The 13193-nt window shown below is 44.5% G+C and overlaps 1 protein-coding gene across 2 annotated transcripts in view; it reads left to right on the forward strand.

The window, feature by feature from the left end:
- Positions 1-1070: 1070 nt before the first annotated feature.
- Positions 1071-13193, forward strand: part of MYRIP (myosin VIIA and Rab interacting protein) — a 230431-nt gene continuing 218308 nt past the window's right edge. The window contains exon 1 of one of the 2 annotated variants that reach the window (XM_061396028.1): positions 1071-1412. The gene's annotated coding sequence lies outside the window, so the exon portion shown is untranslated. Of the gene's footprint in view, positions 1413-1497; positions 1754-13193 lie in introns of those variants that run through there. The other variant, XM_061396029.1, reaches the window with a different exon arrangement.

Here is a 13193-nt window from a genome sequence, read left to right on the forward strand (position 1 = left end):
GGGGGGCTGCTGGACACAGGTCAGCAAATGAGCCGTCCATTTCTACCGCGCAAATTTACACGGAGAGAACAGGCTCAATCCACGGTCCTGAGAAAAGATTCCCAGGGTTTTAGGAATCACCCATGTAGCTTTACTGTGATAAAACTACTTCGTCAGAATAAAGATCTTTCGCTGCGACTTCCGTCCTGCAGCGAAAATTGATAAAGTAACAGCCGAGTTGTTGGGGCTGAGGCAGTCCGTCTTAGAAAGATTCCGGGTCCTGTGCCCTAATGGATGCAAAAGCAACGAAGCCCTGGCCTGGAGGGGAACCTTTCAACTCCCAGTTTCTTCCGGCATCTGGAACTCCAGGCAACAGCCCAAATGCAGTCCTCACTGGCAGCAATCGCTGGGCATCCTTCGACAGTGCGAGCTCACTAACCCTGCGGTGCGGCAGCTAAGGGGCTTTGGGGCATTTGGGAACGCAAAAGCCTTGGCTCAGAGAGCCCAGCGTCAGACCAGTCAATGCGTGTTGAACGAAGGAGCGTCGCTAGCGCAGTAAATTCAGGAAATAACGAAAGGAACCCAGACCAGGGGATGGGTCACCACGGTGACTTTCAACACCCGGGCACTGTGAAGTGAGGAAGAGCTGTGTTTGGAGACCCGCCGGCTTCGGTGAGGCTGGGAAGGGAGGGTGCCCACACTCTGGAAGCCACGCCGGGCCGGGATTCGGGTGACCAGTCACTGGGAGGTCAGGGAGGGACTGGTCGCCCGGGCTGTAGGGGCAGGAAAACTCTTATTTCACGGCTGGGAATGACCTGGGGTCTGTCTGGGAACTCTGTGGCCGAGGCCCCAGCATCGCACTAGGCTGGTGAGCAACGGGCACGCGACTCCGTCCCCAGCGCGCAACCCGAGCCCCGCCTCCTGCTGCGCCCCGCCCCGCCCCGCCCCTCCGGCGCGTGCCGCCTGCGTGCAGGGAGGAGGGCCTGAGCAGCCCGCTGGGCAGGCACCCTGGCCCCAGCGCAGGCGCGAGCACGCGCCCCCCTCCTGCCCGGTGCCCCGCACGCGCCCCCGCTCCCAGCGCCTCTGATTGGCCATCGGCCCGGCCAGCAGGTGTCGGCTGGGGCTGCGGGCCGCTGGTCCTCGCTGCCTGCGGCGCCGGCGCCTCCCTCGCACCCGCTACCGCCGCCGCGCTCCCGCCTCCCGCGCCTGCTCTGGGCTCCCGCTGCGGCTGCGGTTCTGGCGGCCGAGCCCCCGCGGCGGCGCTGCAGCTCAGATCACGCCGACAGACCCGCGCCCCTGCCTTGCTGCTCGCAGCTTCCTAATCCACGCGGTGCGCTGCGGCAGGTGCCCCAGGCATCCCAAAGCGCCGTGGCCGGAGCCCGGAGGCCATCGATGACCCCGGTCACGTATCTACTCTAGCCCGGCCACCCCGTGTGAGTACCGTCCCCTCCTCTCTGGCAGCTTTGCGCCATTCTGCTCCTTATGTTGCCGCAACTTCGGGGGTGGGTGTATGGAGGTGTTTCTCATGTCCCCGTAGTACACCCCGTGCGTGTCCTGAGCCAGGGCCCCCGGGCACGGCCAGTCAACCTCTGCGGAGGGGCATGGGCGGGGGCATCAAACTTGCTAGGGGGTCGTCACAGAATCGGGACCACCTTTTTCCTGCTGCCGGGTCGGAGCTCAGCTCTGCATTTCCTTCGAGGTTTGCGATTCCACTGGCCACGTAGCTCTTGGGCTGCGGTTCACCGCTCACCCGCTACGCTTCTTAAACCGTCAGGTAAGCGCCGGGAGCAGCCCAGCGTGGCCGACTTGATTCTTTCCACTCTTAATTTCTGTAAAATGGGACTAATCGGGGACTTGCTCAAGGTCATGGCCAGTGCACAGTCTAAGAACCGGAGTCGATAGGAGTCTGGCAGCGTTCTCGGACTGCTTGGGGAGGGTTGGCTGTTGCAGGTCTGGGGGTGCTCACTTCAGCTTCACCCCCCACCCACGTCTCCTTCCTGCTCCCTCCCCTCCAACTCCGCCGCTTTTGGAGAAGTCAGGAGCCAATTCTAAGGTATCCTTCAGAGGTTAGGAGGTAGCCGAGGAGGGCCTATGGGGAGTGCAGAGCGGTCCCGTGTTGGAAACCCAGGGACCCGCAGCATTAGCAGCATCCCCTCCGTTCCCTGTAACTTAATTTACTAACGACCCCGCAGAGTAGGGGAATTTGCTGGGTGCCTGAAAATTCCCCTGCTAGCGTCAGCCCTGTTCCGTTTCCTTCTCCCAAATAAACCCTATCCCCAGGGTAAGTATCTGAGAGACTCGAACTGCACACACCAGTCTGGGTCCTGGGACTTCCTAAGAGAAGCTGTAAGCTCTGCGCTGGGCTCCCATCTGCTCTTGGAAAATGCTTTATGTCTGGATTATTTCTGCCGGCTTCACTCCCTACCCCTTGATCTGGATGTTTCCCACTTTCCCAGGGGAAGGCGGAGCCTAGTCTCAGAATGTAAATATCGCTACACAGCTCCGGTGGGGCTGTGTGGGCGGTTCTCAGAGCTTTGGGTGGAGGAAAGGGTCGCCACTTCTCTTTGACATTATCACCCTGTCCCTCCAACTCAGTCTCCCTTGCCCCACCTCAGGGATAAAATGACCACGTAGGTAGCTTTGTGATATCTGACAAACATCTTGGCGCCTCAACTTTTAAAATCTAATTCTGCCCCCCCCACCCCTTTTCCCAAAGCCGCTGGGGTTCAGGGTACCTGATAGATGTGAAAGTAAAAGGAAGACAGTCCAAGAGGATCTGAGCTGTAGATGGAAATGGGGGTGATTTAAATATATTTCCCAGCAACTTTAGGACTGTATTCATAGGTCTAAAAATCCTTGTTTCCCGACAAATTTCAGTTTAAGACTTTGAAAATACTACTTTCCATCTTCCTGTTGCTAATTCCTTGTCTGGCCATGGACAGCCCCCTCTTGCCTCATTAACCACCCTCCCCTCCCCTCCCCTCTATCCACCACATCTGTGGCTGAAAGCTGAAAGCTGAAAGCTGGCTGCCCTCTGTGGGTCTGGGGCATGTGTCTGGAGTTGGGAGTTGAGTCTGGTGGTGGGGCGAAGCATGTGTGTGTGTGGAGGGGTGCTGTTTCTGTGGAGATGGTGTGTATCTCTGCGGCAGGATTCTCTTCGTGGTCTAGGTGCTGTGTGTGGAGGTGGAGGGGGAATGGTCTGCTCCAGGATCTGAGAAAGTCAACTGTTAACCACCCTCAGCAATTAAAGCTAACAGTGGTATTGATTGTGTCCTGTCTCCTTCCTCCCTGTCCAGAGGGACAGAAGGAGAGCTCGTCTGTGGCCATGGGCCTTAGAGCAATTGATACACAGACTGAAGTGCCTGGTGGAGAACTAGGCATGCCCTTCATTTTGCCTTCCTGGTTATTATTATGTTTGTCTCAAAGGCAAGGTAAGGAGTGTTGACTGAATGGTCAGATACTATCATCTCAGAAAACTGCACAGATCTGAAGATTTTCACAAACTGAACCCACCTGTGTGACAAGTGCCCAGATTAAGACCTAGAATATTCCCAGCTTCCAGATTATCCCCTGCAGAAACTATCAGTTCCCTTCCCCTGAAGGTAAACCACCAACCTGCTTAGTTTTGTCAGATCAGTTTTGTTTTTTATTCCTATTAGTTACCATTTTAGTTTCAAAGCCATCATTTTAGTTTCAAAACCCCTCGATGGTTTTCACCTCCTTTTTTTAAATATATGCAAACCAAAGGTAATTATACCTAAGCTAGTCCAAAAAACTTGAAGGAAGAATTTGGTCTTAAGATCTGGGTGGAATCTGATCTGGTTGCCCTCCGACAATCTGATCATCAGTTCTTGGGTGATGTAACAATCCCAACCTCACATATAAGGATGCTGACGCTGAGGATGGTTTATTCATAGAGCGTATTTGACTAATGCAAATCCAAAATAGTGGTAATAAAATATGAATGAAGAAAAGATATGAGTGAACTCATTTGACATATGAAAATAGAAGTATTTTGAATTCCTCAAAGTTAAAAGTTGGTAAAGAAGCACCGAATTTCAAGACTGAGTGAAATCATGAGCTGTTTGTGCTGTTGCCGCATGGTGGCGCCACATTGGCGGGGTAACTGACACACCCACCATCCTTTCTGAAATCCTCAGGAAAGAATCCCAGGAATAAAATTCCTCAGGATCTCCAAAAGTATCTCCAAAAGTGACTTACAAATACTGTGGTTTTTCCTGTATCTGGCAGACAGGCCTCCTCTCTGGTGCCTGCTACTAAGTCCTTGAATAGACCCCTATGCCAGCTTTTGAGAAGGGTGACTTGTGGGTTGGAGGCAGCTGTGTGTTGGAGGTGAGTGGACCTGAGACACTATTGCCTTCTAATACTGTGAAGCTGCAGTATGTCCTTGGAATTCTAAAGGGGTCAACCAAAAAGCTAAGTTAGGTGCGTTGTGATCCTTCTGGTCTCATTTCACCCCAGAATTCTTCCAAGGGTGTGAGATAAGGAGTTCTTTATCTTGAGTCAGGTAGCTCTCTTGACAGAGCACTGTCTGTGGCGAACTCGGACGAATCAATAGGCCTGAGTGTAGCCAAACTGCTGCTAGAAAAAATACCCTGTGTTCCACAGGGAGGGGGCCAAGTCACAGGGGAAACCCCTGGGGCTGGGCTGTTGGGTCCAGCTGTGGAGAGGGCTAAGTGGACCGGTTTAGCTCCCTCCTCCCATCCACTGCCTTTTCACCATCAGTGTGACTGAGACTGCTCAGAAGACCTCGTTCATGTGATGGCTGCTGTGCCTTTGACGGCTGAGCTGTTGAGTGCTTGTGTATGCTGGACACAGTCTATGTATTCACTTACTGTTCCAAACAGGAGGAGAGTGATGTTCTCACTTTAATGATGAGGGTACTGGGCCTTGGCAATTAAGCACTCTTGAGTTTTCACACGGTGTGAGCCAGAGTGAGGACTGAGAGCCAGTCTCTCAGACAGCTTCCCTAGCTGAGTGGTACCCTCTGCAGGGTGAGAGGAGTCTTGCATAATTCTCCTGTCCTCTCTGGCACCTGGTATAGCAGGTTGTAACTTCTTGTTACAGCTTCTTGTAGTAGCTTCTTGAGTCCAAGTGTGGGATTGTCATAAATAGAAACTTCCCTGCTGAGTGAGGGGGAAATCCACACAGTGAGGGATGGGGATTTGGAGCTGAGTCCATGCAGCCTGTAACACCGAGGCTAAGTGTGCGCCGGTCAGAATGTGTAGCCTCATTTTGCGTTTAAATTTTATGTACACGGAAATAAGACTCACAGATGTAAAAACCCAAACTTACAGTTACCAAAAGGGAAACTGTGAGGGAAGATAAATTAGGAAATTAGGATTAACAGATACATACTACTATATATAAAATAGATAAACAGCAAGGACCTACTACTGTATAGCCCAGGGAACTATATTCAATACCTGTAATAACCTATAATGGAAAAGAATCTGAAAAAGAATATATATATATTTGTGTGTGTGTGTGTGTCTGTATAACTGAATCACTCTGCTATACACCTGAAATGAATACAACATTGTAAATCTACTATACTTCATTTATAAAAAAAGATGCTCTCAGAAGAACTCCATGTTTACCTGGAGGATTGAAGGTGGAAGGGAGAAAGACATAGAGGACTATTTGTGCCCGTCCTTTAATAAAATGATGTATTAAAAATTAAAACAATAAACAGGGACTTTCTTGGTGGTCCAGTGGTTAAGACCCCGTGCTCCCAGTGCAGCAGTCCTGGATTCAATCTCTAGTCAGGGAACTAGATCCTACATGCCACAGCTAAAGATCCTGCATGCCACAATTAAAGACCCCGTGTGCCAGAGCTAAGGCCTGGTGCAGCCAAACAAATAATAAAAATAAATATAAAAAGCCACAAACAGATACATTATAAAAAATTATAGGTTTCCTTGGTGGCTCAGTGGTAAAGAATCTGCCTGCCAATACAGGAGACACAGGTTCAATCCCTGATCCCAGAAGCTCCCACATGCCACAGAGCAACTAAGCCCGTGCCCCACAGCTACTGAGCCTGTGCTCTAGAGCCATGTGCCGCAACTATTGAAGCCCATGCAGCCTGGAGCCCATGTTCTGCAACAAGAGAAGCCACCTCAATGAGAAGCCTGCGTACCACGCCTAGAGACTAGCCCCTGCTTACCACAACTTGAGAAAATCCCTTTTGCTATTGTCAAAAGTATTGCAGGGAATATTCTTGATAGGCTCTTGTAGAAATGTACAGGAGTGTGTCTAAGGTATATATCCCTAGGAGTTGAGTAACTGGGTGATAGGATATCCTTTATAAGCGTCTTGCTGTTACTTCAGCCCTTTGAGGTTTTGCAAGTTGCCCTTTAGAGCTGCTGTATCACTTTACACTCCCACCAACACTGTCCTGGAGTTCTTTGTATGCCTGTATGTTTGAATACACAGAAGAACTGTACAAAAAGATCTTCACGACCCAGATAATCACGATGGTGTGATCACTGACCTAGAGCCAGACATCCTGGAATGTGTTGTCAAGTGGGCCTTAGAAAGCATCACTATGAACAAAGCTAGTGGAGGTGATGGAATTCCAGTTGAGCTATTCCAAATCCTGAAAGATGATGCTGTGAAAGTGCTGCACTCAATATGCCAGCAAATTTGGAAAACTCAGCAGTGGCCACAGGACTGGAAAAGGTCAGTTTTCATTCCAATCTCAAAGAAAGGCAATGCCAAAGAATGCTCAAACTACCGCACAATTGCACTCATCTCACACGCTAGTGAAGTCATGCTCAAAATTCTCCAAACCAGGCTTCAGGAATATGTGAACTGTGAACTTCCTGATGTTCAAGCTGGTTTTAGAAAAGGCAGAGGAACCAGAGATCAAATTGCCAACATCCGCTGGATCATGGAAAAAGCAAGAGAGTTCCAGAAAAACATCTATTTCTGCTTTATTGACTATGTCAAAGCCTTTGACTGCGTGGATCACAATAAACTGTGGAAAATTCTGAAAGAGATGGGAATACCAGACCACCTGATCTGCCTCTTGAGAAATTTGTATGCAGGTCAGGAAGCAACAGTTAGAACTGGACATGGAACAACAAACTGGTTCCAAAAAGGAAAAGGAGTTCATCAAGGCTGTATATTGTCACCCTGTTTATTTAACTTATATGCAGAGTACATCATGAGAAACGCTGGACTGGAAGAAACACAAACTGGAATCAAGATTTCTGGGAGAAATATCAATAACCTTAGATATGCAGATGACACCACCCTTATAGCAGAAAGTGAAGAGGAACTCAAAAGCCTCTTGATGAAAGTGAAAGTGGAGAGTGAAAAAGTTGGCTTAAAGCTCAACATTTCAGAAAACGAAGATCTTGGCATCCGGTCCCATCACTTCATGGGAAATAGATGGGGAAACAGTGGAAACAGTGTCAGACTTTATTTTTCTGGGCTCCAAAATCACTACAGATGGTGACTGCAGCCATGAAATTAAAAGACGCTTACTCCTTGGAAGGAAAGTTATGACCAACCTAGATAGCATATTCAAAGCAGAGACATTACTTTGCCAACAAAGGTTCATCTAGTCAAGGCTATGGTTTTTCCTGTGGTCATGTATGGATGTGAGAGTTGGACTGTGAAGAAGGCTGAGGGCCGAAGAATTGATGCTTTTGAACTGTGGTGTTGGAGAAGACTCTTGAGAGTCCCTTGGACTGCAAGGACATCCAACCAGTCCATTCTGAAGGAGATCAGCCCTGGGATTTCTTTGGAAGGAATGATGCTAAAGCTGAAACTCCAGTACTTTGGCCACCTCATGCGAAGAGTTGACTCATTGGAAAAGACTCTGATGCTGGGAGGGATTGAGGGCAGGAGGAGAAGGGGACGACAGAGGATGAGATGGCTGGATGGCCTCACTGACTTGATGGATGTGAGTCTGAGTGAACTCCGGGAGTTGGTGAGGGACAGGGAGGCCTGGTGTGCTGCGATTCATGGGGTCGCAAAGAGTCGGACACGACTGAATGACTGATCTGATCTGATATGTGGCTATGCCTGACATTAATTAGATGTTTTAATTTTGGTTATTTTGATAAGCCTGAAATGTATTTCACTGCTTTTCTTTTGCATTTCCCTTAGGGAGCTTTTAAAAATGTTTTGATTTCCAAGTTTCTTTTCTATACATCACCATTTTTTAGTAAATAAAACTTTTAGATCTTAAAACTCATTTGACATTTATATTTCTGTACTGTGTGAGGCAGGGATCTAATGTTTTCCTTGTTGAAAACCATTACCACATTATCACTGAATATTTAACTATTTTCTCATTTATTCTGTTGCCACCTCTGCCATATACCAACTTTGGTTATTTTTTTTTTCTGGATCTTTTTCTTAACTCTGTTCTGTTCTGTTCTATTAATCTTACTGTGATTCCTGAGCTAATATCACTTTCATTTAATTATTAAAGTTTTACAATAAATCTTCCTTTCTTAGCCTTTTTCTTCAAAATTGTCTTGGCTATTCTCGATCCTCTAGGCCTCAAATGAGTTTTAGGATCTATCCTAAATATCATTTCCTATGAAAAATCCTATTATCACAATTTGGTAAAATAGAAAATGAAAATGCGTTCTTTTGTTTCTTTTTCTTCAAATATGGTGCTAATCAAGCTTTTTTATTTCCCATTATTTAGTCTGAAATTTTGGTCCCCATCTTAAGAGGGTTTACTCTAAGTAACTCCTCTGTGGTACCAAAGATCCTTGAATAATAAGGATCAGATGAATATAATTGTTTTAAACACAAATGCAAAATTTTTTAACTCAACAAAATGTGAGCAGCATTAATGTCAATGATTATTCTTCTCTGTCATTATTTTTATTCTCTTAATAATCCATTTCATCTGTGTACTGTGATTTATTCAACAAAATCATTCTTTTAAAACATTAAGATTAAGCACTTTATACTTTTTAATTATAGCCTAATCTTTGCACGTAATCTTTGCACGCATTTTTGTTTTCTTAGGATGAATTATTTTGTCAAAATTTACTTACTTTTCTTTAAATATTTGATACATATTGCCGAATGACTCTCCAGGAAAGTGTATAAATTTGTGTTGCCACTGCTGGTGTCTGAGTGGGCCAGATCCCCAGGCCTTGTTAGTGAGAGACATAATTATTCATCAGCTTTGTTAATTTCATAGGCAAAGGGAAAAAAAGAATCTTATTTTTACTTTGCTTTTCTTTTCTAGTGGGACAGAATATACTTGCACGTTTATTCATGGCCCACTTTGCTACAGAATTTTCCATAAGGGTGGTTTCTCTTTTACTTTCTGTGAAAGAATCTTGCATTATCACTTAGTGTTTTTGAGAGAACAATTGGATTGTTTTATACAGATTATATTTATATTTTTTAACTGTTAAACATCATTCCATCTTATGAAAATACTGTATTTTACCAATCTGTCTCCTCTATGATGGATTTTAGCTTGTTTCTGTATTTCTTCTGTGGCTATGACACAGATGTGTGCAGTAAATGTCTTTGAAATGTTTTCATGCACACCGAAAGAAATTCTTGAGAATGTATGCCCAAAAGTAGAAGAGAGGGGTCATATTTATAATATAAACTTACATATTCACATATGTAATATACGCATATTACATATTTATATATAAACTTGACTATCTGGTGCCAAATTGCTCCCCAAATGGTTATACTCACTTAAACATCCCTAGCAGTGTGTATGATAGTATCTGTCACTTTAAGGAAATAATAATAATACCAGAGAAGTAGGAACAAAGATGCTAAACTGAAAAGTATGCATATGTGTTTATAGTATATATAAATATCAAGTTCATTTAGAAATCTCAGAGTTCTTTTTTACCTTTTCATTTTGAATCCTGGTCATATAAATGATTAAGTATATAAGTCATAAACATCATGTAAATATTTACTTGGCTTAGGAGACGAGTTTAAAGGTGAGTGATTTTTACAGTGCCATTATTCGGGGCAGTCTATAAAATGGGGTGAGCACTTGACAACCAGAAAAGCACCTCCGCCCAGCTCTTTGCCTCTTCACCCAGGGCAGGCGCTCTAGCCTTCATCTCCTCTTTTAAAATTTCGAAGACCTTGGTTGGTAAGCCTGAGATAATAATGTACCATTAACACCATGTTGCTAATGACCTTATGTGATCAGTTACTAGTGACCATAAGACCAGAACAGCCTGAAACCACCAGATGGTTCTTGAGGAAAAGGCTCAAAGACAGATTTATTTGGGGACGGGCTGGTTACTTTATTGCCGGAAACCTCGCTCACTTCAGACTTAACTCTGAGAATCGATTCTGTGTTTGTGTAGAGAGAGTCCAAAGAGTTTGATGAAACTGCCTAAAATAAATGCTGTTTGGAAACCGCTTTTGGTGTCGTATTCAACCACGTGTTATTTGCCCCCATTACCTTCCCTAGGTAAATATGAGTTAAATTTTTTGGTGTATGTTTATATATCATCAGCTGAGAAAAGAAACCCACTCCAGGGAAAGTCCTTTTGTGGCAATGATTTACAGCGTAATGCCACCGATGTGACAGATATGTGATCTGCAGCTGGGATGCACAAATGCATCCTGTGGGCTGACAGTTTAATCTCACTGAGCAGACACTTGGGAGAAGAACACAAGAAGGTGAGAGAGGGGAAGGGGGTTGCCTACAAGACAGAGGTCATGGCCCCCTCTAGATCCATGTTCCCAGGATCTAGTGTGGCTATTTGCCAGAGTCTCCAAATAATCCCATACTGACTCATGGCTCAGATCATTGTTATCCTATATAGTTCTCCCTTTTTGGTATGAAATTTAACTACCAAAAGTATAGCGGGTCATTTCCTAGGCTTGGAAGCCTGGATATTCCTGGAGAAAAGGAAAATGACCCAAGCCGCTTTACATACTTTTTTTTTTTCCTGAAGATAGTCCAATCTGCATAAGCAGTGCTTCCAGCCCCAAAGCTCTTCCTAACCTCCCCATGAAAACCTTTGTCTCAATCATCATTTTACTTTATCTGTGTAGCTCAGCCTCTGAGAATCTGGCAGGTTTTGTGTTTGTGTTATATAAATGTGGTTTTGTTGTTTTGCTTTCTTTGAAAAGCAATTTATTGATCATTAGGGACTTTGATTTACTAGAATGACATGTAAGCAGAGTATCTGAGATTCATCTCCTTCTTTTATGGCTAATTAGAAGAAAAATTTTAAATGCTGTTTTAATGGAATCCTTGTTGAAAACCTACTAGAAATCCGTCAGTGGGTCTTTCAGCTCCATCCACGGTTCAGTGAAGGTTGGGTACCTCTCCCAGGACTGCAGATCTTGCAGTCTGGGTGCCTGCCACCCCCACCCCCCATCCTCTGTGCTCCCAGATCTGAATCCTTCCTCCCACAGCTTCCAGGTACCTGATGCTTGTTCTTTCCACTGCCACCACCCCGGCTTTCTGCCTCAGTTCCCCTCCCCTCAGACTGGTGCTGGTGGTGGATGCTGAAGTAATGCTAGTATTTCCCCTTCTCTTCCATAAATGATTCAAAAGCAACAAGGAGAATGAGAGAACCAAATATCACTTTTGGCAAATTTGGGAGATGGTTGGAAGATGGAAGAGGTGCCAGAAAAAGTGAGATCAAGTTGGGGTGCATGGGGAGAGGCATGGAGATGTGCCCTGCATGCTGTCACGAGCACTTCCCGGGAAGGCGGGGGCTCTCCTGGGGCACCACACTCAAGTGCCTTCTAAGCCCCGGTGGGGTGATGCCACCTGGTTCATCTCACCAGGGTTCTTACAGGCTCTTTTCAGACTTTACAAAGAAGGAACTTCTCACCTGTGTCATTATTTTTCATTTTATTTATTCTCTGTCCTCATCCTTATTACCTTCCTTATACTTTCTTTGCTTTATTCTTTTTCTCATCTCTTAAATGTACATGCTGCTGCTGCTAAGTCCAACTCTTAGCGACCCCATGGGCTGCAGCCCACCAGGCTCCTCAGTCCATGGGATTTTCCAGGCCTCATCTGCATGTACGATGCTGCTGCTGGGATTCTAAGTCCAATGCAGTCGCTCACCCCATAGGGACTGCAGCCCACCAGGCTCCTCAGTCCATGGGATTTTCCAGGCAAGAGTACTGGAGTAGGGTGCCACTGCCTTCCCCGTAAATGTACATGGTTACTCATTTAATTCCAACTTTTCTTCTTTTACATGTATGCATTTAGCACAATAAATTTCCAAGTATTGCTTTAGCCATATTTGTATTCCACATGTTTTGTTACTGCTCACATATAGATTTTTAACATTTTCATGATGATTTTTTCTTTGGGTTATGACTTTTTGTAAGCTTTTATTTCAATTTGTCTTTTAATTTCCAGAACCTGTTAACAATTATTTTTTCTTTAATTCTATCTTATTCTAGTTTAACATTTTTAATAATATCTACTTTAATTTTTTTATTTTAGATAACATTTTAAATTTTTTCCTATTTTTTATCTAAAATTTTTTTCTAGTTTAAATATTTTCTGTTTTAATAATGATTAGAGAATATGATCTACATGATTCCAATTCTTTGAAATTTGTTGAGACTTGTTTTGTGGCCTGGTACATAGTTTTCACAAATGTTCTATATTTCCATGAAGTTATTGGTTTGCAGTAATCCATATATTTTCATTAGCTTAAACTAGTTTTAATTGTGGTATTCAAATCTTCCATCTTCATTACTCATTTTTTTGAAGTTTGATTAGTCAGTTACTGAGAGAGAAATATAGAGAATTTCTCAGTTTAATCTTATGCTTTTTCAGTTTTTGCTTTGTAGTTTTTGAAGTGTTATGTTATTAGATACATTATAGTTTAACTTTTTCCTGGTCAGTTATGAAACAACCCTCTTAATCTCTAGCAATGTTCTTGTTTTTAGATCTGAGAAGAACAAATATCATATAATATCACTTATACGTGGAATCTAAAAAACAATGAAACAAATGAACTTATTTACAGAACAGAAATAGACTCATAGACATAGAAAACAAACTTATGGTGACCAAAGGGGATACTTGCAGCGGGAGGATGAATTAGGACCTTTGGGATTAACAGATACACACTACCAAAATAAGAGTCTGCTGTATATCACAGGGAACCATACTCAGTATCTTGTAGTAAACCAGAACCCGAAAAAATATATATGTGTGTGTAAAACTGAATCACTTTCCTCTTTAC

The sequence above is a fragment of the Bos javanicus genome, chromosome 22, assembly GCF_032452875.1.
Source record: "Bos javanicus breed banteng chromosome 22, ARS-OSU_banteng_1.0, whole genome shotgun sequence".
Taxonomy (NCBI): domain Eukaryota; kingdom Metazoa; phylum Chordata; class Mammalia; order Artiodactyla; family Bovidae; genus Bos; species Bos javanicus.